A 13,983-nucleotide genomic window follows, 5' to 3' on the forward strand; every position below is an offset into this window, starting at 1 on the left:
GCTCTTATAAGAACACAAATCTCACAAGAAGCTCTCTCTTATTCTAATTTCAAACTCCTGATGTTAAAGTGGGTTTGAAATTAGACAAAACTCATCCTTGCTTATCACTATTATAAAAAGAGCAGTTATTATGAAATAATGTGTACACCACAAATTACATGTTAATTTTAACAGAAACCAGTAATCCATTAACTCATTGTGATTTGCATGCTATTTTTCAATCATCAGACACTCAAAATTTGAGCACTAATTAAACAGTTCTGTACCCATACTATTTTCTGATGTTTACAAACTCTTAAATCAGTATTGTCAAGCACAGTGTATATTTTTAAAAAATGTCAGAAATGGATATGGTCACTTCCTACTTCTCAGAACTCTCAGTGGCCGTGTTTATAATTCTGAGTGAAAAAGCTTAGGGACTTTCAGCTATTTAAAAAGGCAAATCTGCCTCCTGGAGGAGATAGCTGTAGATCAGGGGTTCTCAAATTCGGGATTGGGATCCTCAGGGGGTCACAAGTTATTACATGAGAGGTCACGAGCTTTCAGCCTCCACCTCAAACCCTGTTTTGCATCCAGCATTTATAATGGTGTTAAATATATAAAAATGTGTTTTTATTTATAAGGGGGAGTTGCACTTGGAGGTTTGCTATGTGAAAGGGGTCACCAGTACAAAAGTTTGAGTACTGCTGTAGACTGAGATTGCCATAATCTCCTTGTCGTTCCTTATTTTATGCATCTCAGAAGCCATGCTGGGGCTCTAAGACTTCTCTGAATCCTGTTTTTGCCTGGATATCCCAGACCCATTCACAGGATTGAAGACCACTTCCAGAAGAAACCTCCTCTAGTGTTTCTTGTTACTGGAGATGGAGAATTTAAGAATTTAGCATAGCATTTGAGCAGATGAGTAGTCCCATTGACTTCAGTAGAACTACTCATTTAATTAATATGCTTAAATGCTTTGCTGGTTCAGGGTCTCTGTTAGAGCTAACAATTGTCTAGGAGGAGCTAGAAAAGTCCTCTCATAATTTTTTTTTCTCTCATTCAGCTGCTGTTGAAGTTCACTGCACATGAGTGCATTTGTTTACTGAGGTTACTAAATTTGAAGTTATCTCATGATCTCTATTTGCTTACTGAAAGGGTGATTCATCTTATCGAACATAATCTAGCACCCTCTCATACAGGGGTAATTAATTCCTGTTCCATGTCCATTTCCCTCTCATTTGTCCTAAAAAGTTCTAATTTGTTGGTGCACCAGTGAGAAAATCCATCCTCTCTCACATTTGATGGTAGACAATTTACTCTTGGTCACCTGTCTGAGTGCTAGGGATCAGTAAACATTTCCGGGACATATTTCTGTCTGTCAACCCTCCTCTAACCCAGTCTGGCTCTTTACAGGAAAGATAGGATTTTCCATAACCACTAGTTCATATTTCATTGATTTTTTAAAAATATATTGCACATTTTACACCAGAGTATGTGATTTAAAAAAAAAACATTAGTACAGACTCTTACTGACATAAATATACATACCATTCCCTATGTGAAAAAATATAATTATTACTTATATTATTACTATCACACACAATCAAGGGTCAGGGCACCATTTTACCAGGAACTTTACAGGCAAATAGCAAAAAAGATAGTCTCTACCCTATAGAACCAACTATCTACATAATAGGAAGCAACCGGTGAATGAAACAGACAAACTGGCCTGGCTGAAAAAGGTAATGATGAAGCAAATAGATTTTAGCACAAGAGCAGATGTAATAGCTTTCCACTTGCTTAACCAATGTCTAATCAGAATAATTTATAGGCATGCAAGACAGAGGTGGCATTTGATGGGAATTTTCTCCATGTTTTGGGGACAGCATAGGAGAAAGTACAGAAGTACTTAAGGGTACAAAGAGGGTAACGGAGGCTGCTATCACTGGCAGAGCAAAGTGTTGGTTGGCAGCTAGATAAAGGTAGTGATAAACAGTGAATGGTCTTAAAGGAAAGAAAAGTATCTTGTGTTTTAAGGTGTGAAAAGGGAGTCAGTAAAGGGACAAAGAGTAGGGCAATGAGAAATTAAAAAGATGATCTTACCAGCAGTGATTTCAGCAGAGTGGAGGGAGTTAGAAGGAGTTATGTGTCTGGTAAGTAAATAAGGAAATATTGGGGGATACACTCACTGAAAGAGGAACAGAGCAAGAAGAGGAGCCACTAAATGAAACACTGAGGGAATGGACTGAGTGGTAGGGGAAGAGCCAGGAGAAGACAGATTCATGAAAGCGAAGCTAGAGACAGGATTGTAAGAAGCAAAGTATAGCTATTCATATATAGCCTCTATACCATGTTAGTTATCTGTCAGACAAAACTTTTATTTAAGGACCAGTTGATCTTATTGAGTAGTCTGTGTTTGGTTTGTACTAAAAATTGCTGTCAGCTATTCCTTTTTTTCACTATTATTGTCGCTTTTTATTTCCGTGTCAGAATGAAAGCTCCCTTATAACCCACAAAACAATTGCAACAGGGTAGTAGTGGTACACATTCAATCCCACCCATATGTCTCCTCTAACTATGTAAGAATGCAGTAGATGAGTCCCTATGTCTGTTCAGACCTTGAAGTCTCTCTGAAATCCTATTAACACCTAATGGTGTTTTGGAGTTTTGAACACAAGCTGTCCAACAACTAGCTCGCAATAATCAATCATTTTAGTTACGCTATTGAGCAACCATTGGCTTCTGCCACTACTGACCTAAAATGTGTTTTAATTAGTTAACTAAATATATAGGCTGAAATCTTGGCCCCATTGAAAGTGATCGAAATCTTGCCATTGACTTAAAAGGATTTCACCCATAATTTTATAAATTTTAAAACAGAAGCAGATTTAATTGTTGGTGTCATTGGGCATATAGCCCCCACGCTGTCTCAGCTTCTAAGGGCTAAAAGGAAAACTGACTGACTGTTTAGCTGAGTGTGATTGATTGGTGGCCTCACAACAACTGTGGAGATAAATGGGCTGCACAGAGGAAGGATGTCATACCTACCAGAGAGGCTGAGGGGCCACTGACAGCAGAAGCCTTCAGCAACAGACTGATGAGAAGCCACCCAGAAAACCACATCTTTTGGAAGAGAGGACCACAGGCTGTGACTCTGAGGAACAGTCTGCATGAGAGGTACAACAGGAGACAAGGCAGGCAAACAGCAAGGGGTGGGGAGAGACTGGTGCCAACCTCTTCACACAGGGTCTCTGACCTGGAACTCAGAGGAGAGTGCCCCTACCAAACCCCGCAAGGGGGTTGATTAAGCTCTGAAGAAACAAACTATACCTAAAGAGGCCAGAGTACCTTATATAGGATGAGTGGCCTCCTGAGATACTGGACTTCTCAACTCCCTGAGAGCAGGAAAGATTACAAATGACATGGCTGAAGGACAGAGGTCACAACAATGAATCAAAAAGACAGCTAGATGACGCTATAAAGGACGGAAACTGAGACAGTTGCTGTGGCTACCAGTTCCCCCATAAAGGAGCTCTAAAGAACAAAGGCAACCACTGTCAGTTAGCTATTATGCTTAGTGGAAGAATTTATACATGGAAGCAATATCTGGAATTTGAAAAAGCAAAGTGAACTAAAGGTCTAAAATGAAAAACTTTAAAAATTTAATAGTTGATGTAGCTGGCGATTCCTAACCTAGACTGTGTAATCTGAGAAATATTCTCATTTATTAGGAATTGACTTTAGTTAACTTCCTTACAGTTCCTTCTTTGCATTCTGAGAGTTCTTTTTAATGAGTTAGGGTTCTCTTTAATTTGTTAACATTTGTAATATTTGCTATTATTTGCTATTCCTTTTTGCTAGTATAACACAAATACCCATCTCTAATAAATTCTACTCACCATGTAAAATTATATATTGTATGTAAAGACTTGGGGTGAAACACTGGTCCCATTAAAGTCAGTGTGATATTTCTGTTGAGTTCAGCAGGGCCAGAATTATGATTAATATTATTATTTGTTAACATTATTAGTAGCATTAACATGGCTAATGTCTAGGAGTTCCTTGCCATAGATAAGGACCCTATTATGCTAGATGCTGTGCGAAAGCAGAACTTAAGGATGGTCTCTATCCCAACAAGCTTACAATCTAAGTATAAGACCAGAGATGACAAATGGATACAGACGTGGCAGGGAGTCTACGGAAACAATGAGAAAATACTGATTGGCATAATGGGCAATGGTGTGAGCACACCAGCGGCCTAACCAGTTTCAAGTTTTTCTCAGGTATCAAGGCAAAGAGATTTGAGGAAGCATCTGAAAGTGGCTAATGAGGTAGCTTTGTTGATGTTTATAGGAAACTACTCCCAAGCATAAGGGGCAGCATGGGAGAAAGCTGTTTGTTTGAAAATTTAACAAGTAGACAGTCAAGGCTGGCATCATGAACCAATTGGTGGTAGGAGTTGACATATGAACAGTCAATGAGAGATAATAGGGTTGGGATAGATCAAGAAAGGTCTTGAAAGTGAATACAAGTAGCTTATGTTAGATGCAATAGAAAAGGGGTAGGGATGCCAAGAGAGAAGGTGACATACTCAGTGTGGCATGTTAGGAAAATGGTCTTTGCAACAATAATCTGAGTGGGTACAAGTGGGGCAAGATTGCTGTTGTGAAAGCCAGAGAGAAGGATGCTGCAGTAATTGAGACTTGAGATAATAAGGACCCGAATGAGAGTTTTGTCTGTGTGGGTTGATATGAAAGGTTGTATTTTAGAGACCTAGCCTGAATATAAAGACTTAGAGAGGGAGATTCAAGTTGAAGATGATGCCCAGGTTATGGGGCTGAGGAAGAGGCAGGATAGTGATTGATTGAGAAGATGTTAGGTGGGAGGGATTCATAGAGATGATTAAGAGCCAAGTTACAGCATTACTAAGCTTAAGCTGACTACACAGCCATGGTAAGATTATAGACAGTGCGAGATTTTCCTTTGGGCAGAAAGAGACAGGTGTATTTAGTCACTGGCTGTGTGTGTGTGTGTTCGTAATGTATGCTATCCCAGATCTGCACAGATAGCAGACACAGCAGACCTCGATTTAATTGCCCAATAAGGCCACAAGACTTGCTTTAGTAGTGAAGGCACCTGTCCAAGTCTATTGTCAGCAAAACACAGTCCTAATGCCCTGGCTTAATGGTTACAGGTACACTAACACATGTATGCCTGTTTCAGCGGACTCAGCTCAGTGAATGGCAGGACGTCAGCTGGCCAAAGACATTCCCTCTGAGGCGCCAATACAAACAAGTTACATATTGCCCCTCTGACATGGTTAGTTACCTTTACCTTGTACATGTTGGTTCAATCAAAATATCTCTATTCATCACCCTGTAATCTGACCTTATCTTTAAGAAGGAGTCAGTGCGTCCTTGTAGAATCTTCCAAGAGTGTGTTTGTACCATACTTGGTATGAGAGTGTTCTATACCACCCTTCTGAAATGTGTTTGTGTGAGTGTCCTGTGCTTAGCGCTTCTTAGGAATGTGTGTTTTTTGCAATGCCAGCCCTGTTCTTGCCAGATTCCGTGAGCTTACACACAGGCAGAACCTGACTTCTGCTCACAGCCTGACTTTTGCTAACTTTGCTTTATATTAGTAGAGCTTGACAACTATTTTAGTTCAGGCCTCAGGCTCTCGCTTTCTACTACAAGAGGTAGTGAATTATCAGCATAGACATGGCAGCTGTCTGGAAGCTTACTCCAATGTTTCTGTAAAGGCATGACTACTTCTAGAATTAAAAAAATTGACTTATTTAATAACTCATTAATATCTAAAATCCAGCTAGTGGATTGTTTGTGGCAATTGCTGCTCCCTGATTCTATTACATGCGTACTAAAACAAACAATAAAATTAATTCAGAAATTGTTGTCAATATCTATCAAAGCTTCCTTTATATCCCCAGCTGTCCTTATGTTTTATAGTTGTCCTTTGATGTAAATGAATTTGAATTTATTTTTTTTATATCTGAACACCGCCTCTCCTTCTGTTCTACTTCACTCAATGTTGTGTGTGGGTTTTTGTTTATTGTTTTTTTCCTCTTTGTTTTTTTGGCTGGTAGTGTGAAGTTCCAGAATGTATATTTATTTTTAGCTAGCTCTTGTTGAGCAATGATCTCCAATTTATTCCTGTTTAGCTATCTCTTTATTATTGCCACCTGAGCTAACATACATTCTGTGCTTATTAAGTCAAAACAGATGTTTAAATCCTTTTGATCTCCAAGTTTGTGAATCTGGCCCTAATTCCCTTTTCAGTTACTTGAAGTTGTATTTGTGTTTGTTTTGTTTGATGCATCATTTAAATGTTCTGCTGGATAATGTGACTAGTTTTGTTGTAACGCTCTCCCCACTAGTCTGTCCAAACTTCTGCTTCTAAGATAATTTTTAATCCTTCTCCAACCACTTCATGCTACCCACTTCCCTGTTTGAATCTTTTTGTTGCCTTCTCCACTCTTTCTATATTAAGTTCAAGCTTCTCAGCTTCAATTTCAAAACAGTGTGCAACTCTACTACTCCCTATATCTCTGTTCTCAGTACTTCTTTGTCTCTCTTTGATTCCATATACTCCTCTCTATCCTAAATGCTCCCTTTTTTCATGTTCTCCTGCTCTTGATTCCTTTATGCTTTTCTCAACTCTCAAAACAGCTTCCCATTTGTCAGTTGTCTAACATCTGCTTTTCCTCTTTAAAATTGTTCCTTAAAAATCACATCTTTTACCAAATGTTAAATTAAGTGTGCTACTGATGCATCTGCACTCTTTTCATACTGGACGTGTCATGAAGTGTACTGTATTTGTCTGAACTTGTTCATAAGCTCTCTGGAAAACGGCCCTCCCTTTTTATTTTTTTGGTTGGATTTTTTAGTAAGCACCATGTTCAGTGAAAGTCTGCTAGAAATAATAAGTGATCAAAACAAATTTGGAGACAATATTTTTATTATCCTTAGAAGCTCAAATTATGATCAGCTGCATACAAGAATCATGGAGAAGCCTGTGACTTTTATTTTCAAAAAGGAAACTTTTTACAGGTTCTTTTTGTAACTTTAAAATGGCTAAATTCAGCAGATGGAAAAAGTATAATTAGTGTCTTTAAGATAATTTGTTGCCAAACTACACTGGTGACATCAGTCATTATGAGGTCTAATGCATGTAATTGGCAAATATGTTTGCTTCTCATACTTTATTCCAATTGACACTCGACATGTTGCTGTTGACAGCTTTTTAGCCAAGATGAATGCTCTCTGCCAGGAGCTATTACTACTTTACTGAGGTGACCATAGATGGATACATTATAGTAAGGTTTAGAGTAAAATTTTGGTATGTTTTTACTCCTCAGATGTCTGGGTTCGCTAGCCCTGAATTGCAAGACTTTGACATGTATCAAAAATGTCCTCCACAATTTGACAATATGACACTTCTGACGGTTTATGCTGTACACTGAAAGAGGCTTATTGAATAACTGAAATGTTACAATGTGCAATGAACATAATTCATGCAAGAAGATGAAACTTTATAAATTAAATCACTGAAGAAAAACGTTTTACTAAAAAGCTAGTAGTAGACATTTTCTCCCTTGTAATAAAAAGATTACATTTTGTCATCAGTCCTGTTACAGGAGGACAGTAAAAATTAATTTTATGAATTAGTGAAGGTGATAAGGGACCTCCTAGAGACAAAATAGTCAGTATTCCTACCACAGTGACACACTGTCAAGGCACAAGCAGTGGGGCCATCACTGTTCATGGACTAAATCATAATGTATTGCTGCCAGTACGTGAAGGTCTTTGGGAGTAAAGATGAAATAATTGCAGTCATAATGAAATGTGAAGATTCCATCATGGTGTTTATATTTTGGTATCTTGTTTATAATTAATTTGCACAAAAAAGCTTTCAAAAAGAAGAATGGCTTAGTTGTAATCAGTATTGCTATGTTAAACAATGTTGTACAGTATCCTAAAGATTATTTGTAATGTTTATTAGGTATTCTCTTTTATCATTAAAAGAGGTTGTTAAATTGGGCTTAATTAGTATTATTCATGGCAAATTGTTCGCATGCATATATAAATGAAAACTAATACAAATATAACATTAAAGTTACAAGTTTAGGCCCTGGTCCTGCAAACTCTTATGCACACATGTAACTTTATGCATGTAAACTTTTTCCATCTGCTGAATTTAGCCATTTTAAAGTTACAAAAAGAACCTGGCAGATAACATATCACAGAATGTTTGTATTAGGCTGTCAGCAGATCCATATTTGGTTCACATCTATAAAGTTTTCTTCACAGTAGTATCTCTTAGAAATGTTTGTTTGGGGGATGAGGGGTTAAAGAAAGTTTAAGTTCTTCAGCACAGTTACAGGGTGAGAGGTGGAATCTATGGGAAATTCTATAGCAATGGAATCATAGAATACATGGGGGCTTGACTCCAGGCTGTTACTTCAGATCTCTTAAACATGCTTTCAAAGATGCAACACCAATCCATACATCCTGTGTCCATAGTCTTTTGTTGCATTAACTTGTTGCTGAATGTAAATTAGCTATTGTTCCTTATTTGTATACCATCCAAAAGCATGCCCATACAACTACTCAAAAAATTCAAATTTAAAAATGTTCCAATGAAAAAGGCCAACTTGTTAATGAATTTTGTTGTAAAAAAGTACCAATTTTCCAAATAGCAGTACCTGCAAGGTATTATACAGAGTAAAATAAGTTAAGGCCCTCTTCGAGGTGCTTACAGTTCAAGCAGCGAGATAGGGAAGAAATGAGAGTCACTGCAGGCCTGATGCCATATATCTAGTCAAGCTGTTGCCTCACCTCTAATCATAGTGAGTGGAATCAGAGTTGATGCTTGACAGGCATACTGTTTCCCCTACGTGCACTTCTCTAGTTTGCTACTGGATGCCTGCCCAGTTGCAATATCAGTTATTTTCCCTATAGCTTCAAAAAATGTCCTGCAAGTCATATATGGAGGTATATATGGACGCCAGGAAGCGTGGCAGCCGCTACAACGGTTGGAAAAATCCTTCTACTGGGAGGGGATGGGCAAGGAAGTTGCCCAGTATGTCCAGTCTTGTGAGGTGGGCCAAACAGTGGCAAAGCCTCAAGATCTGGTCCGGGCCCCTCTCCAGCCACTCCCCATAATTGAGGTCCCATTTCAGCAAGGAGCTGGGGATATTCTGGGTCCTTTTCCAAAGAAGACACCCAGGGGAAAGAAGTACGTACTGACTTTCGTGGACTTTGCTACCCAATGGCCAGACGCAGTTGCTCTAGACAACACCAGGGCTAAAGCGGTGTGCCAGGCCCTAACAGACATTTTCGCCCGGGTCGGTGGGCCCTCAGATACTGGTCAGTCAGTGGGAAAAAATGCTATGCCATTGTGTACGCCCTGGAAAAGCTACGTCCATATGTTTGGGGACGACGCTTCCAGCTACAAACTGACCATGCTGCGCTAAAGTGGCTTTTCCTGAAGATGTTGAAATCTTGTACTTTGCATACTTTTATTTCTATGTGCATGTGTTGTATTCCTCTGTTTAGTTTAAGGTTCTAGGTAGAAATCACCTCCAGTGAAACTTTCTACTGTCGGTGATTTGGGGGGCGTGTCATAAATGGATAGGTAAGGTAAGGGTTAAGTTTCTTTTACCTGGAAAGGGTAACCAAACACCTGACCAGAGGACCAATCAGAGAACTGGATTGTTTAAAGTCAGGGGCGGGAATTTGTATACCAGGGGTCTTTGTTGTTTGCTCAGCTGTGAGTAAACAAGGTTTCCTCCTAACTCCATCTTATCTTAAAGTTTCTTCTAAACATCTGTAAGTACCCAGGGAACGCAAAGTAATTCGGCTATGATGATCTTTGTGGTGTATTTACCTGTATGTTGATTTGTTGGACTGGTTTAATTGGGCTATCTTTAAATCAGACTGTTTCTTTATATTTCTTATAAGCAAGACCTGTATTGAGTTTCTTAATGCAAGATATTGTTTTATATTTTCTTTCTTTTTTTATAAAGTTTTCTTTTGTAAACTTGTGAAGTCTTTTCAGGAGGCAAAGGGAAAGCCAGGCTGTGGGCTAATTCCTATTTTGTCAGGGAAAGAGCAGCTACGGGGAAAGAGACGAAAGAATCTCTCTGTTCTTCTGGTGGTTACACGTTTTTTCCTCGTCCTGAGCAAGGGGGTGCAGGCAGGCTGTGGGTATTTGCATCTCCATTGTCTGAGGGAAGCAGAAAAGCTGGTTTCTTACTTCACCAGTTAGCGCGAGGCAAGCCTGGGAGGAGACGAGGGGAAGGGTTATCTCCCTGCTTTTAGCATCCAAGGGATTGGAATCTGGGTGTCCCACCAAGGGAGGGTTGGGGACACCAGAGAGAGGAAAAGGGGTGGATCAGCCCCCATCAAATTCCTGACCTGGTGGCAGCGAGAATATCCAAGCTGGTAGTGAGCTTGGGGGAGTTTCAGGTAAGCCCCCAAACTTTGGACGCAAAAGTCCAAATTTGGGACAGGACCAGACTGGTGGACACTAAAGTCCAGGTCTGGGACTGGACGGCTAGATTAATGAAGAAAGCAGTTTGATATTTTTAAATAGTAATCATGTCTATTCATTTTCAGTTTAAAGGCTCATTTTTTGCAGTTAAATATTTTAGCCAATTAGTGAAACTTCTGTGTAGGAACCAGATTTATACTCTTAAGGCAATCATTGGGTATCACTTTTCTACAAATGACAAATAATTTGTTTTCACTCATATGCAAATCAACTGCATTTATATCAGTAGGCAATGGAAATATCATGTCTCCCTTACTCTGAACTTCATGGAATAATCATGACAGTAAAGATTTTAATTTTTTATTCTAAGTGCTGACATCATATTATTTTTACTGTACTGTGAACTCTGTCTTCCAAGTATGTCTTATGTTTAAAACGTCTTTTCTTTTTAATATTAGTCAGTATCAAGGGACAGACTTTCTCTACCTTCCTTCTGTTGCCAGCAAGGGAACATACCATAATGACTGTTACCAAGTGACTATTAAAGTTTGCAACTTCACTGCAGACTCCCTGAAAATACATTGAGATGTACATGATCAGAGAAAATATTTCTAAGTAATTAAACTCTATAACATGCAAACTATGAGATTTTTACAGGGCCAAAATAAAATGTAGTACAAACACAACAGGAAATCAGAATAATCAACAGGATCTTTATTTTGTGCTTATACTGTACTGTATAAAAATATGCTGTGTTGGTGTCCTATCATGTAGACATTTATAGTATTCTGCTGTTATGTTACTGATTTCTTTTTTATTTCTACTTTTTAAATTCAAAATATTAATTACTATTTAAATAGGAATATTATTTAATATGACTTTAGTTTCTCTGATGATAATTGAATGAAATCACTGTATATGATAAAGTTCTGAATTTTCTTTTCAGTGAAGAAATAACTAGAATAAAATCAGCATAAATGTTAGCGTGGCTGGGTTTATATATAGCTACTATTGTGGCACCTGACTTCTCATTTGGAGTGAATGAATGGGTTGAGTAGAAACAGGAAGCCTAGACTCTCTTCAGCAGACCTACTTGTGATCTCCTGGAACAAATTCCTTCAGAACCTTACAGAAATTTTAGCCTTGCTGTGTGGAACTACGAAGTAATTTAAGAGGTGATATGGAATTAAGCTCAGATGTTAATGTAATCTCCTATCCAGGCTTATAGTAACTGGAGGAGGGGAGGGGAAAGCCTTTTGCTTTTGTGATTCGGTTTTATCTATTTTTTTTTAAAGGCATCTGATTGTCTTTATAGGTTAGAGCATACATTATCCCAAGGTCTCTTTAAAGTCAAGGACTCCATGGATAGGACACATCCAATGCACTGATTTTAGTATAGTTGCACCCACTTACGGAAAGGCATAATCAAGTTCAGCTTCATTAGAGTTCTATCATGGACCTCATGTCAATTAAAGTTTAGATTGATGTTCTGGGGTTGTGCAGCTACATCAAGTTTCTTTTTCCCCCACTTAGTGTGCTAGATGTGCAGAATCCTGCTCTCCGAGTGGTATAGTATACATCAATGCTTCAAGTCGGGGTTTTACGTTGTGACTTCCACCACAGAGATTAAAGAAGACAAATGTAGCTGGATGGCTATTACACAACAGGAAGGGAAACAAGACCTAAAAGGAATGGGAGAAGGAAAACTGAATGAGGGAAAGAGGGGAGTGAAGAGAACTAAAAACATATAGAATCATGGGCCACTAAAGGAAGTGGAGCTCATTAACTCCTTCATGGCCTTATGTATGTGCAACATAAGTCAGGCAAATATATATATTTATTTTCCTCATACAATACTAGTGTTTGTCATACTGATTTTTAACCACAAATGTGGTGCTTAAGTATGCACTGTGCATTGGTAGTAAAGTAAATATTCTGAGCACTAGAATCAAATCTATAAGGCACCTGTGAGGTTTTGCATGGGATCTCTGCACCTCTGCATGGGAACACCTGTAAATTTTATACAGGAGGTAAACAACTTCAAGTTTTCCTTTGTTGGAAACATTGTAGATTTTTCATAACTTTCATGTCCGGTGCTCTCTGATTTTAATGGCAACATGAAATTCTACCTTTATATTCCACGTTCTTCCCTTTAAGTGCAAGGATATCCCTTCAATTAATCTTATGGGAATTTTTGTACCTCCCTACTTCAAAGACTTCAGAGCGTGACCCAATAATTTTAGTAGATTTGCCAGATAAGGCATCTCAATTCAAAAGAGACAAAGAGGTCCTCCTCATCTTTTTATGCTACATTAAAAAGATATGGAAACCTATTTTCTGCATGAAAATTGATGAGAATACAAGATCTAAGACTATCTCACCAAGTAGATATCTCAAGAGAAAGATCAGAGGAAATGCTAAGGCAGGCACCACTACTGTTGTGTTATGCCAAACAAATCAACAAGTGGTCCATTTCTTATTTCTTGGTACCTTGTTTTGGGGAGAGCACTTGGTTTATAGAAAATTGTGAAGGATGCAATAGTCAGTGGAGAATTACACCTTCTTATAAAACTATATGCAATGCCTCTTTCTGTCAAAGCAGAAGTGAATTGTAGAAAACTCCATGCCTTTTGTAGTGAAAATATCATTATAAATCAGTTAGCTTAAAGACCAGATTTTATAGTAACCTACAATTCAAGTTTTGTATCCACTCAGTGCTTCACATGTAATGAGACATGAGCATCCAAATAATTTCTAAAGTCAGCAACTATTCATGTATGGACAAAACACTGCATACTTTACAGGATTGATATACAATGGTGATGAATGCCAGTCCATATAAGAACAAGGCCAATCCCTCAATCAAATTACCACTATAATATGCTCAATTATGTATCTTTTTGTCCTTTTGTGTGGAATTCTGTCTGTCATGTGTACTGATTCTAACAGGAAACAGCAGAAAGGATGGCAGCATCTTCTCCTGCTTTTACACAAATTTATTCTTAGAGTATGTCTACACTACGAAATTAGGTCACTTTTATAAAAGTTGATTTTAAAAATCAATTTTATACAGTCAATTTGCATATGTCCACACTAAGCACATTAAGTCAGCAGAGTGTGTCCTCACTAGCGTGTCTAGCATTGACTTACGGAGCAGTGCACTGTGGGTAGCTATCCCACAGTTCCCACAGTCTCCGCTGCCTATTGGAATTCTGGGCTAAGCTCCCAATGCCTGATGGGGCAAAAATATTGTCACGGGTGGTTTTGGATACATGTCGTCAGTTGCCCCTCCCTCTATGAAAGCAACGTCAGACAATCATTTTGTGCCTTTTTCCTATGCAGACACTATACCATGGCAAGCATGGAGCCCGCTCAGCTCACCATCACTGCTGCTGTTGTGTCCTGGGTGCTGCTATCAGCAGATGGTGCAGTAGGACTGCTAACCATTGTCATCCACCGCTTCTGCTACAACTCTGCTGTCCTGCAGAT

Source organism: Chelonoidis abingdonii, chromosome 5, assembly GCF_003597395.2.
Source record: "Chelonoidis abingdonii isolate Lonesome George chromosome 5, CheloAbing_2.0, whole genome shotgun sequence".
Taxonomy (NCBI): Eukaryota; Metazoa; Chordata; order Testudines; family Testudinidae; genus Chelonoidis; species Chelonoidis abingdonii.